The sequence below is a fragment of the Lynx canadensis genome, chromosome B3, assembly GCF_007474595.2.
Source record: "Lynx canadensis isolate LIC74 chromosome B3, mLynCan4.pri.v2, whole genome shotgun sequence".
Classification (NCBI taxonomy): domain Eukaryota; kingdom Metazoa; phylum Chordata; class Mammalia; order Carnivora; family Felidae; genus Lynx; species Lynx canadensis.
This window is the reverse complement of record NC_044308.2, coordinates 121,258,720-121,284,618: the sequence shown is the minus strand read 5'-3', so window position 1 is coordinate 121,284,618 and position 25,899 is coordinate 121,258,720. Positions and strand designations below refer to the sequence as shown.

At 46.8% G+C, this 25,899-nt stretch overlaps 1 long non-coding RNA gene across 1 annotated transcript; it reads left to right on the top strand.

The window, feature by feature from the left end:
• The first annotated feature begins 7,791 nt into the window (after positions 1–7,791).
• On the top strand, positions 7,792–24,604 carry LOC116738105. The gene is made up of 3 exons (XR_004343714.1): positions 7,792–7,802; positions 17,645–17,648; positions 23,453–24,604. It is a non-coding gene; the product is annotated as an uncharacterized LOC116738105 (long non-coding RNA).
• Positions 24,605–25,899: the final 1,295 nt, after the last annotated feature.

The following is a 25,899-nucleotide window of genomic DNA, read 5'->3' as shown; positions in this document are numbered from 1 at the left end:
ATGTGTGTTTATTAGGGACCCTTTTATTTTTTATTTTTTTGAAATGTTTTATTTTTGAGAGAGAGACAGACAGAACATGAGTGGAGGAGGGAGGGGCAGAGAGAGAGGGAGACACAGAATCTGAAGCAGGCTCCAGGCTCTGAGCTGTCAGCACAGAGCCCGAGGCGGGGCTTGAACTCACAAACCTGTGAGATCAGGACCTGAGCAAGAGTTGGGATGCTTAACCAACTGAGCCACTCATGTGCCCTCGGGGGGGGGGGGGGGGGGGGTGCTTTTAGATGCAAATAAAAGAAAAAACAACTTTCCGTGTTTTAGAGACATAAAGGGTTATCCCCATCCCCCCAAATCAAGGAGTCTGGGAGATGATGGGAAGGAGGGAGTTTCAGTGTCTCCACAGCATCAGCATTTTGCACAACCCTTGGCTTTCCCCTCATGTTCTACAAACAGCTGCCACAGTGCCATTAGCAGTAACTGTCTTCTCAGTCTTGCCCCCTAAATCTTATTGGCACAACGGTGTCACATGACCATTCTTAGCTGCAAAGGAGGTTGGGAATCTATGTGTTTCCCTTTTTGTCAGCCCCAGAGGTGGCGTCAGGCTAGGAATGAGGGGCTACAGATAGGCGTTGTATCAGATAGCCAGTCACGAGTGCCTGCTGCAGTGTGCATGAATGAATGAATGAATGAATGATGAATCTAAGAGAGTTCCCACCGGGACAGGTCCAGGATAGAAAGGAAATTGGAGAGCTGGTGTCCAGAGTCCTGGTGGTCGCACTGGCTTATGCCCGATGAGTTTACTTGCCACGTTCCCTCAGACCCCTCTTCCCTTCCTCCTCTAACCCCGCCCCCTCGCACGCTCCCCTCAACTGCCGAACCCCAATACAGCTCTTCCTGGCCAGAAGAGACAGGCAGGGGTCCGTCCCTTCTGCCGGCCCCTGCCCCCATCCTGTCCATACAAGATTAATAATGAAACCAATACCTTTCACCAGCGTAATTTTCATATTTAATGAGCGTGACTCAAAAACTATTACATTAATTAGTCAAATCCCACAAACCGTTAATGGTGCACGCGGTAATTAATATCGTATTCAATTAAAAAATGACCTGTTTCGGGGGCCTCTCCCAGGTTGGGGGCATGCTGCTCTTTCTTTCCCTTTTTCCTTTCCTGGTGCTTTGTGGAGGGAGAAGGCGCCCCGAGAGCATGGTCCTCCCGGCCCAGCTGCCCGGCCAGCGGCTTGCTTCCCCTCCGTTTGGCTGCTCTCCCCCTCGGCCCGTTCCCCGTCTGCCACGCAGACAGCCTGCTTGCTCTGATTTATGGGAGGCCCTGGCACAGGGCTCACAGACTGGAAAATTTCCAGTTTACACAAGAATTCCCTGAAAAATGAGCTTGGTTAATTTATTTCTTTCATTAACGAGTTTGAACTGTGAGATAATCTTTCTGAGCGCCCCCCCCCCACCCGATGCCCGCCCCCCCGCATTGTTCATGCGTCCTGACAAGCTGTCCCCCCCACCCCACTCCCGCCTAGGCAGGGCCCCCCGGAGGTCTGACAACAGGCCTCAGTGGGTCTCTGCCCATTGGCCCATCTGCTGGGATTGAAGCCGAGCTAAATCAACAAGACCCCTCGGCTGGCTCCTTGTTGGCTCGACGTGCTTACAGAGGGCAGAGCACCTGGTGTGGGCCCTGGGGGTGGTGGCCAAGAGGAATTTAAGTTCAAGTGCTCCTAAACCAGGAACTTCAGACCAAAGTGTAGATAGAGCTAGAAGCAGGCACACCTGGAGGCCAAGCTAAGACGAGGCCCACCCCTCACCTGCGTGGGCTGGAACAAGAGTGGACGGTGGGCGGTCCCCAACCTGTGGCTCTCCCACTCCTTTTCCCACAGGACATCCCAGCCTCCGCCCGGCGCTGTAACCCTCTGTGCCACACAGCTGCCTCTTGACCTTGCAGCAGGCCAGCGTGAGCACGGTGGTAGCTCGACCCCCCACCCCGGGCGTGGACCCACGAAGGGGGCCCATATAGACACAGGAAGCCACTTAGGCAGAATTCCAAGTGACCAGGAATTAGGAGGATGCAGAATATGGTCTACTGAGGGGCACGGGCTTGGCTCCAGGACTCCTTGTCCCATAGGGAAGAGCACGGCTAGAGAAGAGTCACAGCGTGAGGGATAAGGGACCCTGTTGCCTGGGTGTGGGGGCAGATCTTAGGAGATTATGATGAAAACACAATGTGAAATGGGAAGGGCAGTTGAGACAGCATGATGTGTGGCTGGAGTCCCTGGGCTTTGAAGTGGGACTGCTTGATTGGAAACCTGACTCAACCACTTTCGGGCTATGCAACTGTGGGCAAGTTACTTAACCTCTCTGGTCTCTGTGGTTTGGTTTTATGGTAGGGATAGAAATTGTTTCTTCTTAGGACTGTTGAGACATAGATAACATGTGTAATGCACAGAGCCCACTCTCTGACACCTAAAAGGGATTCAATTAGTAGAAGGGATTATTATTACATTCATGGCAGCATTATTAGGAGACCTAGTGACAATGCTTTGTAAACATCCAGACTTGTGGTTGATATTGCAGACTCAGGAGGCACCTGTTTCTACCTATCACTTTGTTCCAACCACATAACCTTCCTGTGCCTTGGTTTCCTAATTTGCAAAAAAAAGAGATCATAAAAACCATCTCATAAGACATTATACAAATTATATGGGATAACACGTTAAGGGTTTAGCACATGGTGAGTGCATAGAAAAAGTCAGTTATTATTTTCTGTTAAGCATCTGGTACCCCATCTAAATATTTGAGGTTCATCATTATCACCACCCTCCTAAGCGCAATGGGACTAGTGTGACAATGCACACGAATCCCCGGGACTCTTGGTAAAATAAGTTGCCCAATTAGCGGTTCTTTTATATACAGTGTATACAGTGTGCTCTTGACTTCGGGAGTAGATTCCTGTGATTCATCACTTACATACAACACCCGGTGCTCATCCCAACAAGTGCCCTCCTCCATGCCCATCACCCATTTTCCCCTCTCCCCCACCCCCTCATCAACCCTTAGTTTGTTCGCTGTATTTAAGAGGCTCTTATGGTTTGCCCCCCTCTCTGTTTGTAATTATTTTATTTTCTTTCCCTTCCCCCATGGTATTCTGTTAAGTTTCTCAACTTCCACATATGAGTGAAAACCTATGATATCTGTCTTTCTCTGACTGACTTACTTCACTTAGCATAATACCCTCCAGTTCCATCCATGTCGTTGCAAATGGCAGGATTTCATTCTTTCTCGTTGCCAAGTAGTATTCCCTTGTTCACATAAACCACATCTTCTTTATCCATTCATCACTTGATGGACATTTGGACTCTTTCCATACTTTGGCTGTTGTTGAAAGCACTGCCATAAACATTGGGGTGCAGGTGCCCCCATGAATCAGCACTCCTGTGTCCTTTGGATAAATTCCTAGTAGTGCTATCGCTGGGTCGTTCTTCTTACCTGACATGCCTCCGAAGGCAAGGGAAATAAAAGCAAACTGAACTACGGGACCTCATCAAGATAAAAAGCTTCTGCACAGCAAAGAGAAAACTAAAAGGCAACCCACTCAGCAGTTCTGAGGAGTGAGATTCTTCATCTCCCTCCAGCTTTCAGGCGATGCCATCGCTGGTCCACAGACCACACTTTGAGCAGCAAGGCATTGCTTTACCTACATAATTGATGTGGAAATGGAATTTCAAAAAGGTCATGCTCCTGGCAGCACTTGGTGAAGACTGGGCTTCACACAAAGGCATTTTGACTCCATGGGACCCTGAAAAATGTCAATAAATGAAAACTTGATGGTGTTCCAAGTCACTCCTGACGTACTAACCACACTCGCATATTCCAATTCTGGGAACAGTAAGCTAACGTGATTAGTGCCACACACTTGAAGTGCACTGTCTCACACGTCCTCCTTGCTTACTCTCTCTTTGCCTCATTTGCTGCCTCTGTAAAATGGGTATACTAAGAGTTCTTAGGTCCTAGGATTATGTGAGGATGAAGTGAGTTCTTTCAAGCAAGGCACTTAGAACAGGGCTCCCTGTGAGGGCCGATGTGGCACAGAGGTTAAGCACGTGTCCTCTGGAGCTACGAGGCCTGGCTGTGCCATTTATTAGCTATGTGGCCTCTGGCAGTTGAAGTTAGTTACTGGGTGCCTTAGTTTCCCCATCTGTGAAAAGGGGATGATGATAGCGGTTGAATGAAATCTCTTAGAGTAGTGCTTGTTGAAGTCTGACTGGTATTCGTCTTTTTAAGAAACCTATGAGATAGTTATTATTGTCTTACTTTGTGTTGCTCACATGTAAACTGAGGCTCAGAACTTAAGTTTCTTGCCCAAGGTCACAGAGTAAATACCAGAGCTGGGACCTGAAAGCAGGTGTTCTGACTCTAGCTGTTTTTACTCCAAATCTCCTTGAACGACTGGGAGCTCGGGCCAGCACTGTTGGGGGTCGGGTGGGCTGGGTGGAAGCTAAGAAGGGAATTCTTCCTCCTCCTCTGTGGAGCGGGGGGTGGGGGGTGGGGGTGGGGGCTCCAGCACGTGGGAGTCCCCAGGGCAGTGTGTCAGCAGCACCCACAGCAGGAAGGGACCTCTGGTGCAGGATGTGTCGGCAATAGCAGTTGTGGGAGCTCCTGGTGCAGGAAGGGTGCTTTGGAGGCCTGGGTGTTGCCTGCAACCAACACCAGCTCTGTAAAGGTGGGTTCTATGCCCATGTGGCGCCCTCCTAGCAGCCACAGGGGCAGTGATGTGAGGGTGAGTGTTTCCACAGTACCCGGGATGTATCAGGCCCGGGGGGAGAGGGGGGAGCGGAAAGGCGTTCCCTGCTGGCTAGAGGGCTTGTTGATGAGACCATAAGACATACCTACTAGGAACTCCCAGAAACCTCCAGAATGGACTTTGGCCAACAATGGGTGGAGAAGAGAGGCAGAGAAGTGCTACCCGTTGCTGGTAATGCTACTGCATTTTGATCTCCGGATTCTGAGGATGGGAGGGAGCAGGTCTTTGCACATGCCAGCAAGGATGTGAATTCCTGGAGGACAGCAGCCATACTTCATCCGTTTCTGTGTTCTCCACAAGACCTGCCACGTTGTCTTACAATTAATGTGGCTTTCCTGCTTCCTGAACAGGTTAAACCAAGGTATGAATGTGCTATGGACTGAATGTTTTTGTCCCTCCCCAAACTCATATGTTGAAGCCCTAATCCCCAGTATGATGGTATTTGGAGGCGGGGCCTCTAGGGGTAATTAATTAGGTTTAGATGAGATCATGAGAGTGAGGCCCCATAATGGGATTAGTGTCCTTATAAGAAAAGGAAGAGACCGGAGCTCTTGCTTGTCTCCACGTGAAGACACAGTGAGGAGGCCAGGAAGAGGGCCCTCATCGGAACCTGAACCAGCACCCGGAATTTGGACTTCCAGCTTCCAGAACTGTGAGAAATAAATATCTGTCATTTAAGCCACCCAACCTATGGTATTTTTTCCAGCAGCCTGAGCTGACTTAGGCAGAAAGGGAGTGGCAGGGGCACGTGGGTGGCTCAGTCAGTTAAGCGGCTGACTTTGGCTCAAATCATGATCTCACGGTTCATGAGTTCAAGCCCCACATTGGGCTCTGTGCTGACAGCTCAGAGCCTGGAGCCTGCTTCAGGTTCTGTGTCTCCCTCTCTCTCTGTCCCTCCCCTGCTCGCTGTCTCTCTGTCTCAAAAATAAATACACGTTAAAAAAAAAAAAGAAAGGTAGAAGCAAAGGTCTTAAAATACTTTTGGACAAAGATGCCTACCACCCAAGCAGGGACCCAGCAGCGTAAGGCAAGAGCACGGGGATGGTTAGGGTGCCAGTTTTGACATTGACCCGATAAGTTCTTCACCCCCTACCCCTGTCTTCTACCAAATATTTTACTGCTTCCTTTACCACTCTAACAGGAAATCCATAAATAATATAACCTACTTGAATGCATAATTAAACTATAACATCATGAGTCCAAGTGTAATGTAAGGAAGAAATAAAAGTCATTTATGTAAAAAAATATGTGACTTATGTAAAAAATAAAGTGACTTTAGGTGTAATATAAAGAAAAATAAAATCCAAATAATTTATAACAAAACCATTTATATTTTAACCTAATCAATGGCATAAGCCAACATAAAGGAAGAGTCAGTTGGAGATATCTGAGTCAGGTCTACAGTCTAATCATATCGTGCCAATCAGTTTTCTGATTTTGATAATGAACTATATAATTAGGTAAGATGTTTCCATTGGGGGAGGCTGGGTGATGGGTATATGACACTTCTCTGTACTATTTTTGCAGCTTATTTTGAGTCCATACGTATTTCAAAATATGAGCTAAAAGTTTTAAAAAGAAGTTGGATGCTTGCACCTATTTGTAGATTCACTGTGAATTTGACAGCTTCAAATACAGACAGATACATCCTTCCAGACAAGCAAAATGCTATGAGTGGTGTCCCCATTTTGTGATTTCCTTTTCTGAAACGGTGAGCAATTCTTGGCAAGGTCCTGAACAAAACAAAGTCTAGTTTCACCTTGATACACAAGAAATGAACTGCTGGAAAATTTGGTGATATTAAAACTTTGCAAAAAATTGCTTTATGTGTTACATGTAAGACACCGTTAGGTCCAGACTCAGATCACTCAAATCAGGTTTTTCACGTACATGGATATCCAGTGGAATGTCCAAAATTCACATGGGATAGGAGACAGTCTTTGTTGTGCAGGGTTACCCTGTGTGTTTTTGGACGCCAGTCTCCCTGGACACACCCACGAAATGCCAATGTGGAAACCTGGTCACTGGAATAACCAACACTTACCCCTCATACACAAGGAGCCATTATCATGAACTGGGTTCCTAACATGCAGAGGGGCAGGAGAAAGGGGATTCATTTAATATTAATTGTCTTGAATTTGGGCCTGAAATGCCAGGCTTCCTGCCACTCCAGGAAATGGTTTGCAACCCCCTCCTCTGTATGTTTATTCGACTCCATATTCCTTTAGCCTGGCCCATGTCAATCAACATCATCTTTCTGAAGCCACGTTCCAGGAGCTGAATTTCTGGATACAGCTGTCATCCTCCTGAGAGCAATCATCCTCTTGGCTTGGTGCAGAGAGAGAGAGAGAGAGGAGGCATAGCCACAATCCTGAAGACCTTCCCCACTGTGTAGCCCAGCCCCATGCCTGAGACCCACCCTTGCTCTCTAGTCTGCTTTCTGGAATTTAGAAACTGGGTAGGACTTCCTGCCATCCTACGACATCTCCAAAGAATGAACTGCTCAATCAAGTGTCACATTTTCTTACTAATGAAAGGAAAACATGGAGCTGGGATATGCTACCCTTGACAAAACTGCTCTTAAACAGAAACAAACTGCTTATGAGCTGTGCAACTCTGAGCAAGTCACTTAACATCTCTGAGTCTTTATGTGCCCACATTATGGACAGATCATGTGAAATAGCTTATATGAAAGAACTCTGCAAACTATAAAACTTATATTAATATGATAAATTGCTATCACTGTTAATTGTCATTTGCACCAGTCCAATGATCCATTTAAATACGCCAATGAATAAAAGAGCAACGGATGGGAATCCACATGAGTTACAGGAACATAGAATACACATGCTCTTCAAATCCATCATCTAGACCAGGGGTTGACAAACCATGGCCTGTGGGGAAAATCTGGCCCACAGCCTGCTTTTGTAAATAAAGTTTTATCAGAACAGAGCCATGCTCCTTCAGTTACATGGGGTCTTGGCTGTTTTTACACAACAGTAGAGTTCCGTGATTGTGACAGAGAGCAGATGGCCGGCAAAGCCTAAAATATTTACTATCTAGTCCTTTCCCAGAAAAGTTTGCTGGCCCCTTATCTATACAGCCAACAGAAAGATCTGTCTAAAGAGTAAAACCATGTCCCTACCCATCCCTTCACTGGTTCCTGATGACGACAGAGTAAACTCTTAAACATAAGAGGCGAAGCCCCTCCACACCCGGGCTGCGGCCACCAGCCAGCCTCCCTCTTCTCCAAACTGCATGCTTTAGAAACAAGCTTCTCTCTGGCAGTTCCCCTGCTCAGTGCTGTTTCTCACTCCATGCATTTGCCAAGGACATGAGGCTGGCGTGGGATGGTTCTGGCAGGCTGAGGCCAGAACACCTTTCCCAACTCCCACTTGGACCGCTTAGCCCCATCCCTGGAGGCCTCAGCACCTCCATCCTTGAAACACAGATTCGGTGTTCCTCTCAGCCTTGGAACGCCCTGAGGAGTGAGCGTCACTCAGGAACTTGGCTCTGGGGTGCATAAAGCCCCAGTTCTATGCCTGTCACCCAGGAAGGAGCAACGAATAGCTGTTCTTACAGATTGCCACCTTTGGGCACTACCAAGGCCCAGATCGTTCCAACTTTCAAGGGATCATGAGGATTCAGGGGGAGAAGGCTCTTCCCCACGACCCACCTGCTGCCTCACTCTCTCTCCCCTCTCTGGGAGATGGCAGGGATCTTTTCAGGCAGGGGACACTATAATTTCAAGTGCTGTATAACAACTTTTTAGTTACCCTTAATAGCATTTCCTGAGAAAGAGCTCACGTCCACAGTCATTCTGGACCTCCTACTGACTTGAGTGTAATTGCTGCTAATAGACAAAGAGGTAATTACTGTGTAACCTGCCTTCTGGTTTCAAAGCAAACAATCACATGTGCTGTGCTCTGGGGGGCCGGGGGGCACATCTGAAGGGTGTTACTGTTGTACCCGGTTGGGTCGCAGGCTCTGCCCTGCTCGAAAAGACCCAGTGATCCAATCAGTTATAGGACCACTGAATCCCTGGCCAGGAAGGGAGTGGAGGTGCGAGGGTAAGCACAATAAGGCCCCTCAAAGATGTCCCCATCCTCATCCCCTGAACCTGGGACTCTGTTGCAGTACGTTGCAAAACGGAACTAAAGCTGTAGATGAAATGAAGGTCGCTGACCTTAAAATAGGAAGATTGTCCTGGATTATCCAGAATGGCCCAATATGATTACAGGGATCCTTCCACGTGGAAGCCGGAGGCAGAAGAGAAGGTCAGAGAGAGGTGATGGGGAATGGACTCAGCTGGCCATGACGTCTTTGAAGATGGAGGGAGGGGACCACAGGTCAAGGGATGCAAGTGGCCTCAATAAGGGGGAAAGCGAGGAGCAGATCCTCCCCGGAGCCTCCAGAAAGGACCACAGTCTGCTGACACCTGGATTTTAGGCTAGTGCATCTCACGTTAGATCTCTAACCTACGGAACTGTAAAATAGTATGTCCGTGTTGTTCGACGCCACAAAGCTTGTGGTCACTGGTTACAGCAGCCATACAGGACTAGTGCAGGGCCCTCATTTATTCCAGCTCCTTAGCTCCCTGCAGCAAACCTGATTCCTGGTCAGCCGGTGTCTGCTCGAGGACTCCCAGGAACCAGGAGCTCACTCCTTAGCACAGAGCTTATCAGATACTGGTCAGCTGTCGTTGTGGAAAAAGCTTCCTTTGTGGACTCAAAATCTGTCTCTCATGGCTGTCAGTTTCTCTTGGAAAACACCCTTGTCCAGTTGTCTCGCCTGACAGAGGGTTCCAGCCCTGCCCCCACCTCCGGCCATACGGCTGGTTCTGGGCAGCACAGGACTCAAGCCAGAAAAACGGGAACCAGTGGGACCCAGTTCTTGGACTTTGGTGGGAAGACCACCATTGAGAAAGAGGAACGCTTCTCACAGAAGCCGCAGGAACCTGAATTTTGAGCAAGTACCCCAGCTTCTTGTGTCGCACGTCTCCCGGTCACACTTTGAGAAACACCGCATGGGTGTTGTTTATCTGGAATCTCCATGTGGACCCCATACACGTGGACTCAAGTCCCAATCCTGGAGGGGCCTTTGAACTCAGGATCTTAGGAAGGCAAGAAAAGGATTGTCTGAGAAAACTTGAGCCTACATGAGAGGAAACTGTGGGTAGTTTTGTTAAACATAGAAATATGTAGTTCATTAAGAATAATATTATGGAGTCACCCCAATTTACTTGAGGTCTTGTCTTCTAGCTAAATAGTCAGCCGGGCTGTCATGTCTGTCTCTGTCTCTGTCTCTGTCTCTCCCTTCTCACGCACACACCAGGTTCTGGAGAACAAAGAGGGGCCCAGGAGGAACCCTCCGTTTCTCACCCCCAGCCCTAGGGCAACCAGGAAGTTAGTCCACACCTCCACAGAGAGAGAGAGAGAGAGAGAAAAAACAGACATGTTTTGAAAACTTAGGAGGGTGTGTTTTTAATTGCTTCACAGCATTGTTGAGGATCAAGAAGTTTACCTGTGAAAGAAGAGGTTTGGAAAGTGTTAAGCACCATCACAGGTACTATTATGAAAGAATCATCCCACTATTGTGAAAGCAGAACCGATTCTGATCACCAGCCTGATAATTTCTTAACCATTTACATTCCCCTCTCTGCCAGTTTCTGTCTCCCTTCTTCCCCTCGAATGCCTACTGGAAGGAGCAAGCATTCCTGACAGCCCAGTTGGGAACATGGGATGGGTTAACCCAGCTCCAAGCCTTGTGGCACATAGTTAACACTCCCCACAGGGGGCTGGGAACCCCTGTCTCCCTCAGGGTGTGTGCGTGTGCAATCATGTGTGCCTCCTGGAGCATAGGGAGAGGATCCAGTGATATTTCACACAAATGAGAAATGTTATTCTGCAGATTAAAGCCTCGCCGAGCCTGGTTTTGTCTTTATTTATGCTTTTCCATTTCCCTCTGCGTTGACATGGGTGCCCATGCCGGGGAGCACCGAAGGACGTAATTGGCGTGGTGAAGGATTGTTGCGCAGCCCCCGATGCTCCCTCGCAGGGCTACCCCCCTTCTTTCCCCCATCTGTCACCATCTAATGTGACAAAGTTTTTATCGGGCATTGAGGCACAGGAGATTAAAAGTAAATACTGCAATCAGGAGGCAGCTGGGGAGAAAATGCAACGCATTTCACAGTAAGCTGCACAGCTCATCAGGGTAGCCTTGTGGCTCCAGGAGGCAAGGGTGGTGGGGGAGGATGGAGAACTCCAGGTGGGGGTGCAGGGGAGACACAGACTCCAGCAGCTGCATTTTCACACTTTGGCCGGTAATAATAAAATGATAGCAGTCGCCATATATCAAGTGCCTCACGATGATAGTGTAAAGTTAGCGTAAGCTCCTCTTTAAAAGAACCTGAAGACCAGAGAGTTTAAGAAACACTCCTGAGTGGCCAGGATCCCCTCTCTTCTCCCACCGCTTCCTGCCCTCTCCTTCAATGAACAAAGATTAGAGTTTGGGTTGGCAAGATAAATTGTCACATGAGAAATGTGGTTTTGTTACATCTTCATTGCTACATTGCACCACACACAAGCTTCCATCATTAATTCAATCCCATATTGTCATTTAGAATGTAAGCTCTATGTTCTGTTTGGTCTTTCCTATTTGGTATCTCCAGCACTTGGAATATTCATTGTGTGGCCTGTAGTAGGTGCTCAACAAGTATTTGTTGAATAACTGACTGAATGAATGAATATTGGTCCAGTCCAATATGGTAGAATATTGGCCAACTAAAGTATGGTTCAGAGACCAGTAGCATTGGCATCACCTGGGCACTCGTTAGGAATGCAGAATCTCAGGTGCCACCCCAGACCTCCTCAATCGGAATCTGCCTTTTGACAAGCTCCTCAGGTGATTCACGTATATGCCAAAGTTTAAGAGACATTGGCATATATATGAGACCCTTTGTCTTGATGACCCAAGCTTTCTTGCTCCATCATCGTGGGTGAAGGGAGGTTGAATTTCACATTTACTTCTGTGATAGCATTTTATGCATCATTAAATCCCATTGTTAAATCACCACCATTATATGATCTTCCGGGGTGGTCAAAATCAGCCATGTATGGGCACCTGCAAATCCTTTCTTTCCTTGTCTCCCTGCCCCTTTACTTCTTTTCCCTTCTTCCCTCCTTACAGGTCCCAGCTTTGTGGTCCTGGCCAGTAGTGGATCCTTGAAACCTTCAGATTGGGCACTGTCCTTGGCCACAATACTCTCTGTTGAAGACTTTATCCCCTCTCACGGGGAAGAACAAAGAGGGGTGAGGAAGAAAGAGAACTCAATCCTGCTGAGCTTTGAGCCGAATAAGCCTCTACTTGTTGTGGTCCATTGGAAAATAGAGTCCTGTTCCTTAATAGAGTCGTATAGCTTGGGAAACTGAGACCCAGGAGGCAGGAGAGGCCCCATGTAGGCGATGACACCAAACACTGAGTAAGTATCACGTCCTTGATAGGAAGATGAAGACTGAGCCAATGCAGCCTACGTGCTACAAAAACAATTTCCCTTGTTGAGTTGTCTCCCTTTCTGCTTCAGGCCTGTGGGCTCCACTGCCTTGGGGACAAACATCACGGCCGTGACACTCATCTCATGCTCCAGCCTCTAACATTGCCAGCCTCTGGCTGCCAGCCTTTCGATGATGTAGGATTTAGAGCCAAAAAACATTATGTCAGCTGCTCAGTGGCATCCATTATCACATTACCACAAATAACTTTATCAAGTACTATAAATTTAAATGTGTTTTTCTCATCTTAATATTTCCAGAATTAGAATGCAACTTAGAAGAGATAAGTTCATTTGATATATTGCTTTAGTTAAGAAAAGTTTTATGGAATTGATGGCACGTGTTACAATTGTTGGTGTCTTAGAATTGAGAGAATGTGGTGCTAAGGCTCTAAAAGAATGGGGACACTGCACAGGTACATTTTGATAGATGATAAGGAGCTTAGGAAATGTGGAAATGAGGATAAATTCATAAGCACTGAATAATCATAACTGATACTACTTACTGGGTGCTTATTTTGTGCCAATTATACATTTTCTCTAATTCTTAAATAATCCCCACAGGAAGATAATGTGATTTTAGTCATTTTAAACCTATGTATATGATAGTCTCCACACTGTGGCCTTTTTCTTGAATAACAGCTTTATTGAGATATAATTCACATGCCGTGAAATTCACCTTTTTAAAGAGTACAATTGAGTAGATTTTAGGATATTCACGGGGTTGTGCCTATAGTCTCTTTACCTGAATTTCTTGGGGATCTGAACTTATCATCTCTTATATCTGCCATCATTCTCTCATAGTGTATTATTTCCTTGTGAGTTTTGTAATTTTGGATTGTGAGCTTATCTTTAGTGACATTTTATGTGTGGAAATCCTCTATCAATTGGATCGAGCATGTGTCCCTCCAGAGGGGGACCTGACTCACAGGTTCCAGTGAGGGAATTGGTGGCTTCCCTGCCTGGACCTCAGCATACATGTGGCTACTGAGGAATGCCAAAGACCATAAAGCCTTGTGCACATATTTGGATTGTTGTCAGCAGCCCCAGTGGCCCCTCCATGCTGGGGGACAAGCTCCCCGAAAGCAGGGGCTTATCTTACTTTGCTCACCACTGCTCCTCTTGTGTCTATATCAGTGCCAGCCTTGGTAGGTGTCCAATAGGTAGCCATTAGAGAAATTAGTCATCTCTTGGAGATTACAACAGGACGTCTTTGGGTACCATTATTCGGCCAACCTCAGAAGGGGTCTTATGATCTTTTCAACTCTCTTAACATTCTAGAAAAAGAGACAGAAGTCCAATGAGGCCTCCTGGCATGTAGCCTCATCTTCTTTCCATCCTACCTACTACCTTGGAAAGGAGGGGCAAGGTTGGTGGAGACAGAGTTCTAGCAAGAGTTGCTGTGGGAAATGCCAGTTCACTCAGAGGTATCCAGTAGTCCTCAATCTGGATACCTAAGCCAAGGATGGAAAGAGCGATGGCTCTGTTCACTTTACAAGTATTTATCGAGCGCCTTTTGTGTACCGCGTGTTATGCTGAGCTCAGCCACGAGGGGAGTAAGACCCAACACCTGTTATATGTTGGGAGAGAGGCACAAGCTTTGGAATAGGACAGGTGTTGAGTTTGAATCCATTTTCTCTACTTATGACCTATATGACCCTGGTTAAATTAATCTCAGCAATAATTTCTTTATTCACAAAATAGCAATTGTCATTCATTCTTTATATTACATGGTGAGCATCAAAAAATTCTGCTTTGGTTTTTCCCTAATCCTGGAACCAGGACTTAATTGTGTGACTTTGTAACTGACAGGCCTCCTGGGTCTCAGTTGACTTCCCTTTGGAATAGGGATTTCACTCCAAGCGAGAGACTGGAGAACACTTGCTAAGCACTTTCCTCCTCAGCTCTGGCCACTTTTGCAAGAGCAGGAGTCTGTAAATAGCCAGATGCAAGTGGGCCTGGGGTGCTCCTGGGCCCTACCTGTCTGCCTCAAGGGTGAAGGGGAGGTTTCACTGTGTGTATGTAACCCATTGGCGCCCCTGGCACCCAGGTTGGAACGTTCCACTTTGGAAGGTTGTAGGAGGACTAAATGACATGATCTATGGCAGTGTTTCTTAACAACCACACCACTAACGTTTTAAGCTAGATAACTCTTTGTCGTGGGTATTGTTCTGTACTTGGTAGAATGTTTCACGGTGTCTCCGGTTTCTACCCACTAGATGCCAGTAGCAACTCCCAGTTGTGACAATCAAAACTGGTTTTAGGCATTGCCAGATATCCTCTGGGGGACAAAATAGTTGCTGGTTGAGTTATATGGAAAAGCACTCTGTAAGGCTAAATGTGTGAGCTATCATCCTTGTAATGAATTACTATTACTATAGTGCCAAATGCTGACAATATGCTACCTTTGAGGCAGTGCGTGAACATTTTTTAAAAATGGGGCCCGAGTGGGGAAGGGGCAGAGAGAGTGGGAGACACAGAATCCGAAGCGGGCTCCAGGCTCTGAGCTGTCAGCACAGAGCCCAATGCGGGGCATGAACTCACCAACCGCAAGATCATGACCTGGGCTGAAGTCAAACACTTAACCTACTGAGCCACCCAGGTGTCCCAGAATTTAACACGTTAACCAAAGCCCTATGGAGACAATCTGAGATCAAGTTTAAATGGGGAAATTTGAGAAAACCTTAGCAAACAGGCAAGGAGAGTGCTTTAAAACAGCTGGACAGCAGGTTGTCTGCAGCAGACTAGGCTGAAAGAGACAAGAGACCCTGTTCTGGTCTCAGCTGCCTCGCCACCTGCTGGGCGGCCCCAGGCAAGTCCCTCTCCTCTTGAGCCTCCGTTTCCTCACTCGATGGACTCTGAGATCCCAGAGCAGATGTCCGTCTGCTCTGACCATCAAAACGGCCACAGATCGGGGAGCGAGGTCCTCCAGCAGGAGCTGGGAAGATGGCCTATCTCTCTGTGGCAGTTGGGAATGGGGCACGATTTGGAGCCAAGGTGGATCCATGTGGATAAAGGGTCACCAAAGCTAATTAAAGATCAGTCGTGGCCCTGTACCCCATGGCAGAAGACATGGCCTTCCTAGGCTTGGTGGGGTTTTTTGTTTTTTTCTTAAAAAAAGCTACTTAAAACCAAACAGAGTATAACTGTTTCTGCTTTCTAGGGAGGAAAGAATCATTCAAATGAGTAAGGAAATAAAGCTCTCTATTCCTTTCTTCCTCTAGCTAAGACCTGTGAGAGGAAGAGGAGAAAGACAGAAAGGTCCAAACACCTGCCGTGTTTTCTGTGGCTGAGCAGTGAGGCCTGTAGTAACTAACTGGTCTTTGCAGAGCTCAGCAGAGGGCTTCGGAGGGTCAGGTGAGCCCAGAGCAAGGACAACCAGGGGCCTAGATCATCCTGCACAATAAATTGAGGGAGTTGAGTTTCTGAGGGAACTTGGGAGGAAAGGCAGATGGGAGAAAAGGGCACCAGAGTGTCATGAGGGTCACATTGGGTTGCTGATGTGACCAAATAAAACTCCTCCAAACTTCCAAAAATGTTTGCTACGCACCAAAATGCCTGCCTGTGTCTGCAGTGGTTGAGAGGGTGGCTATTTAGGAAATGGAGCTGGACAGCAAGGCCAGCCCAAGAGTGTTCGATTCCTGAGGCTGCTACAAATGAGGGGGCTTAAACAACAGAAATATATTCTCTCACAGCTGTGGAGGACAGGGGTCCCTAGTCAAGGTGTCAGCAGAGCCATGCTCTTTCTGAAGGCTCTAGGGAAGAATCTTTCCCTCCCAGCTCTTCATTTCTGGTGGCTGCTGGCAACCCTTGGCACTCCTTGGCTGACTCTGATCTGTTTCTGTCGCCACATGGCTTTCTTCTCTGCATGTCTGTGTCCCTGTGGGTCCTCTCCTCTTCTTACAGGGACATCAGTTGTATAGGATCTAGGGTACCCCCAATCCGGTATGACTTTATTTTGACTAATTACATCTGGAAAGACCCGATTTCCAAATAAGTTCATATTCTGAGGTTCCAGGCGGACATGCACTTTTGGGAGGCACGCTATTCAGCCCAGTTCACGAAATGAGAGGCACTGTGATCCGTAAGTGGAATCCTGGGGAAAGCAGAATGACCCCAGGCCCTTCCCCCACCCCCATCCTTGCATCACATGCATGCAGGATGTGGCCTTGCACCTGTGTAGTAGACTTTGGAGCAGGTGATTCATGCCCAGAGCTCTTTTCAGATGACTGCAGCACAGTTAATGGCTTGCACTAACCAGCTCCCGTGGCCTTCCATCCAAGGGTCCTGCTGGTCCCGGGCAAAGCATCCTCTTGTTTGCAGTATGTATTAATAGTGAGTATTTGTTGTCTGTGGTCTCTGCCCTGGGCTTCCAGTTCCCTTCTTTGAGTACATAGCTCTTGGATCCCCTTTTGGAGATGTGTCCTCCTTACTCTTAGACTATATAGGGCCCCATCCGAGGCTTCCGAGCCTGGTCAATAAACATATTCAATCCCCCTGGTCACAAAGGTGGATGGGCACATGCTTCAAATTAATGCAATCACAGTGATTCCCTGAACTTGTACAGAAAAGGAGAATTCTTTCTTCTAGTTTTGAACCTGCAACCCTGCAGTTTGGACCTCTAGCAGCCACTTTGCCATTGTGAGGTCAGAACTTCCCAGAGAATGGAACTCACATAGAAAAAGTGGAATCAAAAGATCAACAGAGAGAAATTGGGGTTTGATGTTCTCAGTAGCCCCTAGATCAAGCCTTGCCTGAAGCTCTACTATTGGTCTTTTTAGTTATCTGAGTCATTAAATTACCACCACCTCTCTTCCTTACTTTGCTTGAGCCATGAGTTTGAGTCATATTTTCTATCACTAGTACAGAAAGTTTATTAATTATAATTCACTTAGAATAGATCCACCAGACTGGGCTTTATAATTTGTTTGGTTGGAATGCTTCTTTTTGTTTATCTATGGAACAACCCAGATTAAGAAGTGGATGGCATGCCCCTGTGGAGTGTCATTGCAGGCCCCTGGTAGAGTAGAGTAGAGCCTTCATCAGATATATATTTTTTAAGTTTATTTATTTATTTGGAGAGAGAGAGGAGGGGCAGAGAAAGAGAGAGGAGAATCCCAAGCAGGCTCCACACTTCAGCACAGAGCCCTATTTGGGGCTTGAACTCACAAACTGTGAGATCATGACCTGAGCCAAAATCAAGAGCCTGATGCTTAATCGACTGAGCCACCCAGGTGCCTCATCAGATATTTTTTGAGTGCCTGTCTTGTATTTGCCTGGGAAGGGGCTTAGATTAGACTGGTGGCAGTGGAGATACAAGAGGGAGGTAAAATCAACAAAACCTGGTAGAGATGGGCCATCAGTGACATGGGAAAGGAGGTGTCTTGGCTGGGTCCTAGGCTTCCAGCTTGAGAATGGAATGGCTGCCCCGTCCCGAGATGGGACACATTACAGAGGACCAGGTGTCTGGGGAGGAGGGGACCGGTGAGTTTGGTTTTGACCATGTTAGTGTCTTATGCCTTCACAACTTCCAAGTGGGGGTGTCAGATAGGGAGTCGGACACACAAACTAGGGCTTGGAGGGGAGGCTGGATTAGAGTTACCTGAGTGGGGGTCTCTTGTCTACAGATGCTGCTGAAGCTGGAGGTGCAGGGGAGTGGCTGGAGATGGTATAGAACGAGACACAGAGGCCTTGGGTCGGGGCCTGGTGGAGCACCAGTAAGCGGAGGGGTTCATGGCCAAAGCCATCCTCTACCCTGCTTCACTGGATGCCAGGGCTTGGCTCTGAACCACTGCTGTCCTGACTCCTGAACTTGACTCCTGAACTTGATGCCCTGGTCTGGTTCATCTGAAACAAGCTTCTTAGAGAAAGAGACTGGGTCTGTCTTGTGCGCCACTGAGGAAAAGGCTGCTAGTGTGGCCTACCCTCTGTGCGCTCACCCCTCCTCTCTGCACCCTCTGTGTACTCACCCTGCAGGTACTCGCTGAGTACCTGTTGGCTGAGGAAGCATGTTTAGGTCTATACAGCATTAGGCTGGAAGCACCAGGGAGCTGACTCCCCTGGGAGCAACCCTTGACCCTCCTTAATAACCGCTGGGAATGGAGGGCAAATACCCCACCTGTTCTGCCTCCAGAAGGGGAGACTGGCTCACACACTCCCCCATAGGTACATGTACACACACACACACACACACACACACACACACACACGCATTGCCTCATCTCCCTCCCCACTTCCAATAGCCCTCTCCTGTCCTGGGGCTGCTGGTCATATCCCAGCCAACCAGCACACTCTCGTCCCATCTCTGCCTCTCCCTGGGGGGGATCCAGCCTAGGGCAGCTGGGTGCCCATAACGGTGCCTGACCTAGAGCCAAATGGCTTTTGAGGGTCACCAACTCCTGCATCTGCAGCACGAGGAGATGGCCCAGTGAACTTTGGTTGGAATGAGAACCGTTGATCCTGTTCCTTATCCGTCCCAGCCTCTGTGCCTGTGCACACACACTCGGGGTCTCTGCATGGTCACCACCCAGTTCCTCCCCCTGATCAAAGGAGGTCAACTGAGGAAGCCAGGTCCCCAGCACCTGGGCAGCAGGCTCAGCAGCGTGAGCTCCTGCACTCTTGGCAGTGGCCCGCAGGCCCACCCCCAGGGTGTCATGTCCACATCCTCTTACGGGGGCTCCCAAACTACGGGCAGCCCTGGCAGCATGACCTTCCAGTTGTCTCTGTGCTAACACACTGGGGCTAATCAGATGAATATGTGTTAGTGTGCCTGGCACCTGTGTGTGTGTGTATATGTTTAGCGTGTGTGTGTGTGTGTGTGTGTGTGTATACATGTACCCATGTGTTTTTGCTTCCATGTGTATTTGCGTGTGCACGGTGGCTGCTGTCATTATGCTGCTAATGGAAATACTGCCACGGATCGCAACTCTCAATTAGCTCCTGGGGCGATCGCTGTGACAGCCAGTTACCGAACAGCAAGGCCTAAAGGAATGAATTAATTTGTAGTACACGGCAGTTAGAGTCACCGTGTTAGCAACAGACTCGACAGCCAGAGACCCCGATTAGAGAAGCCGGGACCATCGGGCACCTGCAGGTACCTGGGAGGTGTTGTCCCTGTGGCCCTGACCTGGGAAGGGGATCAGAGGGACACCAAGGACCTTCAGTGAGCTCAGGGCCATGCCGCCTGTCAACTGTCTAGAGCTGTACCACCCACCCCCAGGGGAGGAGGACCCTGGCTGGCACACAGCCAGAGCAGAGGCAGGAATGCTAGGAGCTGGGAGGGATGGTGAGGCCTTGTCCTCTCTCTCTCTCTCTCTCTCTCTCTCTCTGCAAACAGGACCTTCGATGGATTCATTGGGCTGGAGTGTGGCCAGGTCTCTTCAAAGAGGCAGTCTTTCCGGGTCAGCTCAGGGAAACCCTAGGGCACCGGGGAAAGACAGGAGCCCCCCACTCCCTCCATGTGTTAGGATTCTTTCTGTTTTCATTAAAACAAATTAAATGTTTATTTTTGAGAGAGAGACAGCGTGAGTGAAGGAAGGGCAGAGAGAGAGAGGGAGACACAGAATCCGAAGCAGGCTCCAGGCTCCGAGCTGTCAGCACAGAGCCGGATGTGGGGCTCAAACCCACAAACCATGAGATCATGACCTGAGCCGAAGTTGGGTGCTTAACCAACTAAGCCACCCAGGTGCCCCTACCATTATCATTATTATCACAATTAGGTAGTGAAATTTTTAAAGGAACATAGAATTGTAGACAATGAAAAGACATCCTTGACCAATAGACTCCTGTGTGAGGAGATGGGAACACTGAATTTGTTTCTTGTCACTGCCTATGTATGATGTGCATTTGTCACTGTTTTTCTGCTTGTTACACCTGTTATTTTCTTCTTCGTTAATGTCTTCTTGTAGAGGTATCCTGTCTTTGTCTGTAATTGAGATGTCTGGTGATTTAGAATATCCATATTGGTAACCAAGTACAAGGGGACATTGGCTATGACCGTGACACCACTCCGTCATTCCCTCAGGCAGAATGAGGTGGCTGTGCCCACCCGGGGGTCTCCCTGACCCAAGGAGGTGTGCCTGCCCTCTGAGAGTCTTTCAGAGCCGCAGGGAGGGGGGTCTGCTCCAGCCCCAAAAGGGAATCAAAACATCCCTCAACCCCATTTTCCTCAAGTTTTACCTTCTCACCTTCCTCTTTCATAACGCCACCAAACTTTTTCAAACTTCTTCAGTAGCCTTCACCCGGCACCTCGATTTCCTCCTTCCAGTCTGGCTTCTCCTCTCCTGCTCTGCTGAACGGGATGCTACAGCATCAGCAACAACACAACCACCACCCCCAGCTGCCCAGCAGCACTCACACCTGCTGCCCACCTCTTGCTCATCCTTTGTGACACTTCATCTCATAGGTCTATGACCTTGCCCCCTCCTGGCTCTCCTCCTTCATCCCTAATCACTCACGTCTCCTTCGCTGGCTCTTCTTTCCCCTCCCGCCCCCTAGATTCAGGTACCTCCTGAAGTTCTTTGTGTCCTGCCATGTCCACTTCTTCCCCCTGACGAGTTGTCTCCGTCTGCTGGGGCTGCTGTAACAAAGAACATAGACTTGGGGCTTAACAAGCAACGTTTATTTCTCACAGTTCTGGAGGCTGGAAGTCCAGGATCAAGTTGACGGCAGATTCGGCATCTGGTGAGGGTTCTCTTCCTGGTTTGTAGATGGCCGCCTTCTTGCTGTGTCCTCCCATGAGCAGAGAGAGGGGGATTTTCCTCTTCTTATAAGGACATTAATCCCATCCTGAGGGCTGTTCTCTCATGACCTTATCTGACCCTAATTGCTTCCCCGAGGTTCCACTTGCACATACCATTGCTTTGGGGATTGGGACTTCAACATGCGAGTTTGGCTGGGAATACAAACATTCAGTCCATTGGATAAGTCCATTGCTCTGCTAGCCTCAAAGAGCAACTCAAGGCAGATGACTCTATGCCCTTCTCCTCCTGTTTCCCTGCTCCCAGATTGACTAAATAAGTGTATTGTCACCCACCTTTTGCAAAAATCTCTCCAAATCCAGGTTCTACACCTTCTAATCCCACCTGAACATGCAACCAGAGTCATTGTCCCAAAGTTCAGCTCTTTGTCAGTTTTCTGTTTGATAGATCTCAATGGCTTCCCTTTGCCCTTGAAGAAAATTAACACTCCTTACTATGACATTTAAGATCCCTTGTAATCTGACTGTAACTTTTCAGTCTTATTTTTATAAGACTTTGTAGTCTTATTTTTCCACAATGTATCTGCTACAGCCTTGACATATTTTGAACCTCAAACCACTTGCATATCTCACCACTATAAATTTGCTCAGTTTCTTTCCTTCTACCTGGAATACCCTCCCAAGCTTTAAAAAAAATTACTTTTTTCCTGATTATAAAATACATAGTAATTATAGTAAATGGTCTATAATATCTGCGGGGTCTAGTAATCCAAGGCATGATATTAGCCAGAAACCACCGCCACACTCCCAGGTACCATCACCTTAGATCAGCCTTATGAAGTGTTTGATTTTAAAGCCCAACTTTGGTTCATGAGGTATTTCCTCATCTTACCAGAAGCAGTTTTTTTCTTTCATCCTAAATACTGTAGTGTTTTTTCCCTAAGAACAAAGACATTCTCTCACATAACCTTAGCATAATTATTAAAATCGTGTAACATCATAATTATCAAATCATTTAACATTGATACAACACCATCCTTGAATTCACAGTTGATATTCACATTACATCAATGGTCCCTTTAGTATCCTTTCTAGCTGTCTTTCCTCCTCTGTCCAGGACTCAGGACTACAGGATTACAGAGTGCATCCAACTGTCATGTTTCTTTCCATCTCCTTTGATCTGTAATATTTCTTTAGCCTTTCCTTGCATTTCTTGATCTTGACATTATTTTTTAAGAGAGCAGACCAGTTATTTTGTAGTCCTTCATTCTGGGTTTGTCTGATGTTTTTTTTTATTTTTCATGATTAGATGGAATGGATGCATTTGGACAGGAATTTCACAGAAACAATGTTGTGTTCTTTTCAGTGCATCATATCAGGAGGCACATGATGTTGATTTGCCCCAATATTAGTGGTATCAACTTTGATCATTTGGTAAGAAGATGTCCACTAGCTTTCTCTATTGTAAAGTCACCAAAGTTCCCTCTGGAATGAAGAAGTCATTTATGGGAAGATACTTCAAGGTTATGAAAATATCCTGCTCCTCCTCAGATTTTCACCATTGTTTCACCATCATTTCACTATCGTTCTAGCATTTAGTGATGATTTTCTAACTCCATCATCCATTCTGTGTTTATTACTTGGCATTCTACTATAAGGAAAAATTATCCCTTCTTTCTCATTTACTTGTTTATCAATTTAAATCAATATGGATTGGGGGGGTTCTTATTTTATTTATTGAGCTACAATTGATTACTATTATTATTAATTTTGATGATCAAATTGTCCCAGACTTTGCCATCCCTTCAATATGGTTTCTGTGTCTCCATTATTCTTTGGCACACATTATTGTCTGGCACAATGAGGTGTTTTGGGCTCCTCTTGTCCTTTCCTTGTTCCAGAGCTGGAATCAGATTTTTCACCAAGGAGCCTTCCAGGCCCAATTAGAGTTCACTTATCTAGAGAGCAGTGGAGGCCCTCAAAGGAACAACTGCCATGTATATGTCATTGTCACCGTGGTCCAGTTGGCATGTGTTGTATTAAGCTCTCTCAGAGTATTTGTGTTCTAATAATATGTAGTAATGATAATAATAATCTTATTTATTAACCGAATTATTGTCATTTCTGACTTCTCATATGTACTTTTTTTCATTAAAGATTCAAACACACACACACACACACACACATACAGTGATATGAAATGTAAACTATAGACTATCATACTACAAGAATAGACATTGAAGGATTAGCAGTCTTCCTCCAGAGAACCAAATGAAGAAGCAATCTAAACCAGAGGTCAGCAAACTACAAACTACTCCTGTTTTTGTAAATAAAGTTTTATTGCAACACAGCCATACTTGTCAGGCTACCTATTATCTATGGCCACTTTTGCCCTATTCCAGAGTAGAGTAGTTGTGACAGATTATGCAGCCCACAAAGTCTAAAATATTTACTATCTGGATTATTACCAAAAAAGTTGGCAAACCCCCAGTCTAGATGAACAGATGCTGAGGATCCAAACCAACAGGAAGAGGAACTAATGCCTATTAATTCCAGCTCCCACATGCGACTACTTAGAACAGCGTTGCTTCTTACATGGGGGACGGGACAGCTTGTGCCGTCAACTTGTAAAGAGAAAATCACACACAGCCCAACTCACCCTGGAAAGTCTCCTGGAAGTTGCCATATTGGAGACTGATCAACTCTTGCTCACAAAGGCCTGCACAGACAGTGTTACCAGCATCTACAAATCTGCATGGAGCGGAGCATTTCAACAATGTATACACCGAGGTGCATGGAACTGCACTAGGCAGTTTTCACCAGCCCCAAGACCAGAAGGATCAAATCTGCAGCGTAATCAGCTGCAATTCTGAAACCAAATCACATATGGGCTGGCAGTGTTTACAGGGAATAAATGATTAAAAACCCTAGAATAGCATTCCCCAGAAGCTCTCTCATTTGGAAAATTGCAAAAGGAAATTGAAGAGAAGTGGAAAATGTTTTGCCAACATGAAAGCTAGAGAAAAAAAAAGCCCTCTTAAACATATGTTGAAAGAGACTGTCTTTTATATCTGTATCTCTGTAAATTACCTCAATTATTAGTGAGAGTAATAAACACCATCTCACTATGAGTGATTAGAGAACGGATTTGAAAGACCGTTGCAAATATGTTTGAAACTCTATGCCCTGATGAATACAGTGACGAGGCACTATTTCATACCCATTGGGTTGGCAAAATACAAGTTGGATTATAAATGATGACCAGGATATGGGGACTTGAGAATGCTTATACATTGCTGGTGGGATTAAAGTTAATAAACACTCAGAAGAGCGATTCGGGAGTGACTAGTAAAGGTAAAACGTGCCTGCCCGGCCACCCAGCAGTTTGTCTTGTGGGTAGACACCCCAGAGCAGCGGTGCTCCAAGTGTAATCCCAGACTCCTGGGGATCTTTGAGGTGCTTCAGGGGACCTGCAAGGTCAAAAATGTCTTCAGAATAATACTAAGAAGTCATTCGTCGGGGCGCTTGGGTGGCTCAGTTGGATAAGCGTCCGACTTCGGCTCAGATCATGATCTTACGTTCGTGGCTTCGAGCCCTGTGTCGGGCTCTGTGCTGACAGCTCGGAGCCTGGATCCTGCTTCCGATTCTGTGGATCCCTCCCTCTCTCTCTGCCCCTCTCCTGTTCATGCTCTCTCTCTCTCAAAAATAAATAAACATTTAAAAAAAATTTTTTTTTAAAAGAGAAGTGACTTGTCTTTTCTGCTGTGTTCACATTTGCATTGGTGGTGTAAAAGCAATGGTGGCTAAAACTGCTGGTGCGAATCAAGGCGGTGTCCCTAAACCATACCAGCCCTGCTTGTACTCTGTGCTGCCGTGCACTTTGTAGGGAGGAAAACCGTTTTACTGAGGAGCATTCTTGATGGAGCAGTAAAATTTTTAATTTTTAAAAATCTTGACCCAGAGTCCCTGTCTTTATAATACTCCCCGTGATGAAATGGAAATTGCACATAAAGCCCTTCTGCTGAATCCTCAAGCACAGTGGTCCCCAGGGAAAGCACGTATGTGACTGAGCTCAAGGATGAACTGGCCACTTGTTCCACGGAGCACTGTTCTTCCTTGAAAGAACTGCCAACAAACTATGGTTATTTGGGTTTTCGGATATTTGGCAGATATTTTCTCAAAACTGAAGTGAGCCTGTCACGTCAAGGAGAAACAACTGATAATATTTGTTTCCAATAATGACACCTGAACTTTCCAATTTTAGGACCCTTAGGTCTGCCACTGTGAGCACAACAGCTTCCTAATACTCAGGCTTTTGAAGATCAGAGGTGATATTAACAAGTGAAAAATTCTGAGATTGTCTAATGAAGTGTGCTAACATCTGGAAGATCTACAGGGCTCGGTGAACCAATATTTTCCAAATGACTAGTGTATGGTGTTACAAAAATCACGAGTTAAAGATGTATGCAAAGTACAAGATAGAGCAATGCATCTTTTTTTTTTTTAAGTTTATTTATTTTGAGAGAGAGAGAGAGCGAGAGCAGGGGAGGGGCAGAGGCAGAGGGAGAGAGAGAATCCCAAGCAGGCGCCACGCTGTCAGCACAGAGCTTAGCTCAGGGCTCTATCCCATGAACCGTGAGATCATGACCTGAGCCAAAACCAAGAGTCAGATGCTTAACCGCCTGAGCCACCCAGGCACCCCGAGATCAATGCATCTTCATGTAAGGGTACAAAAAGTTCACTGAGATGGTTTCGGATTTCACATTGCAGCTGATCTTTAAGAAATAGTCACTTGTTGAGTTTTGGTTCATTATCAGGGAATATCCACAATTATCTGAACGTTACCATCCCCTT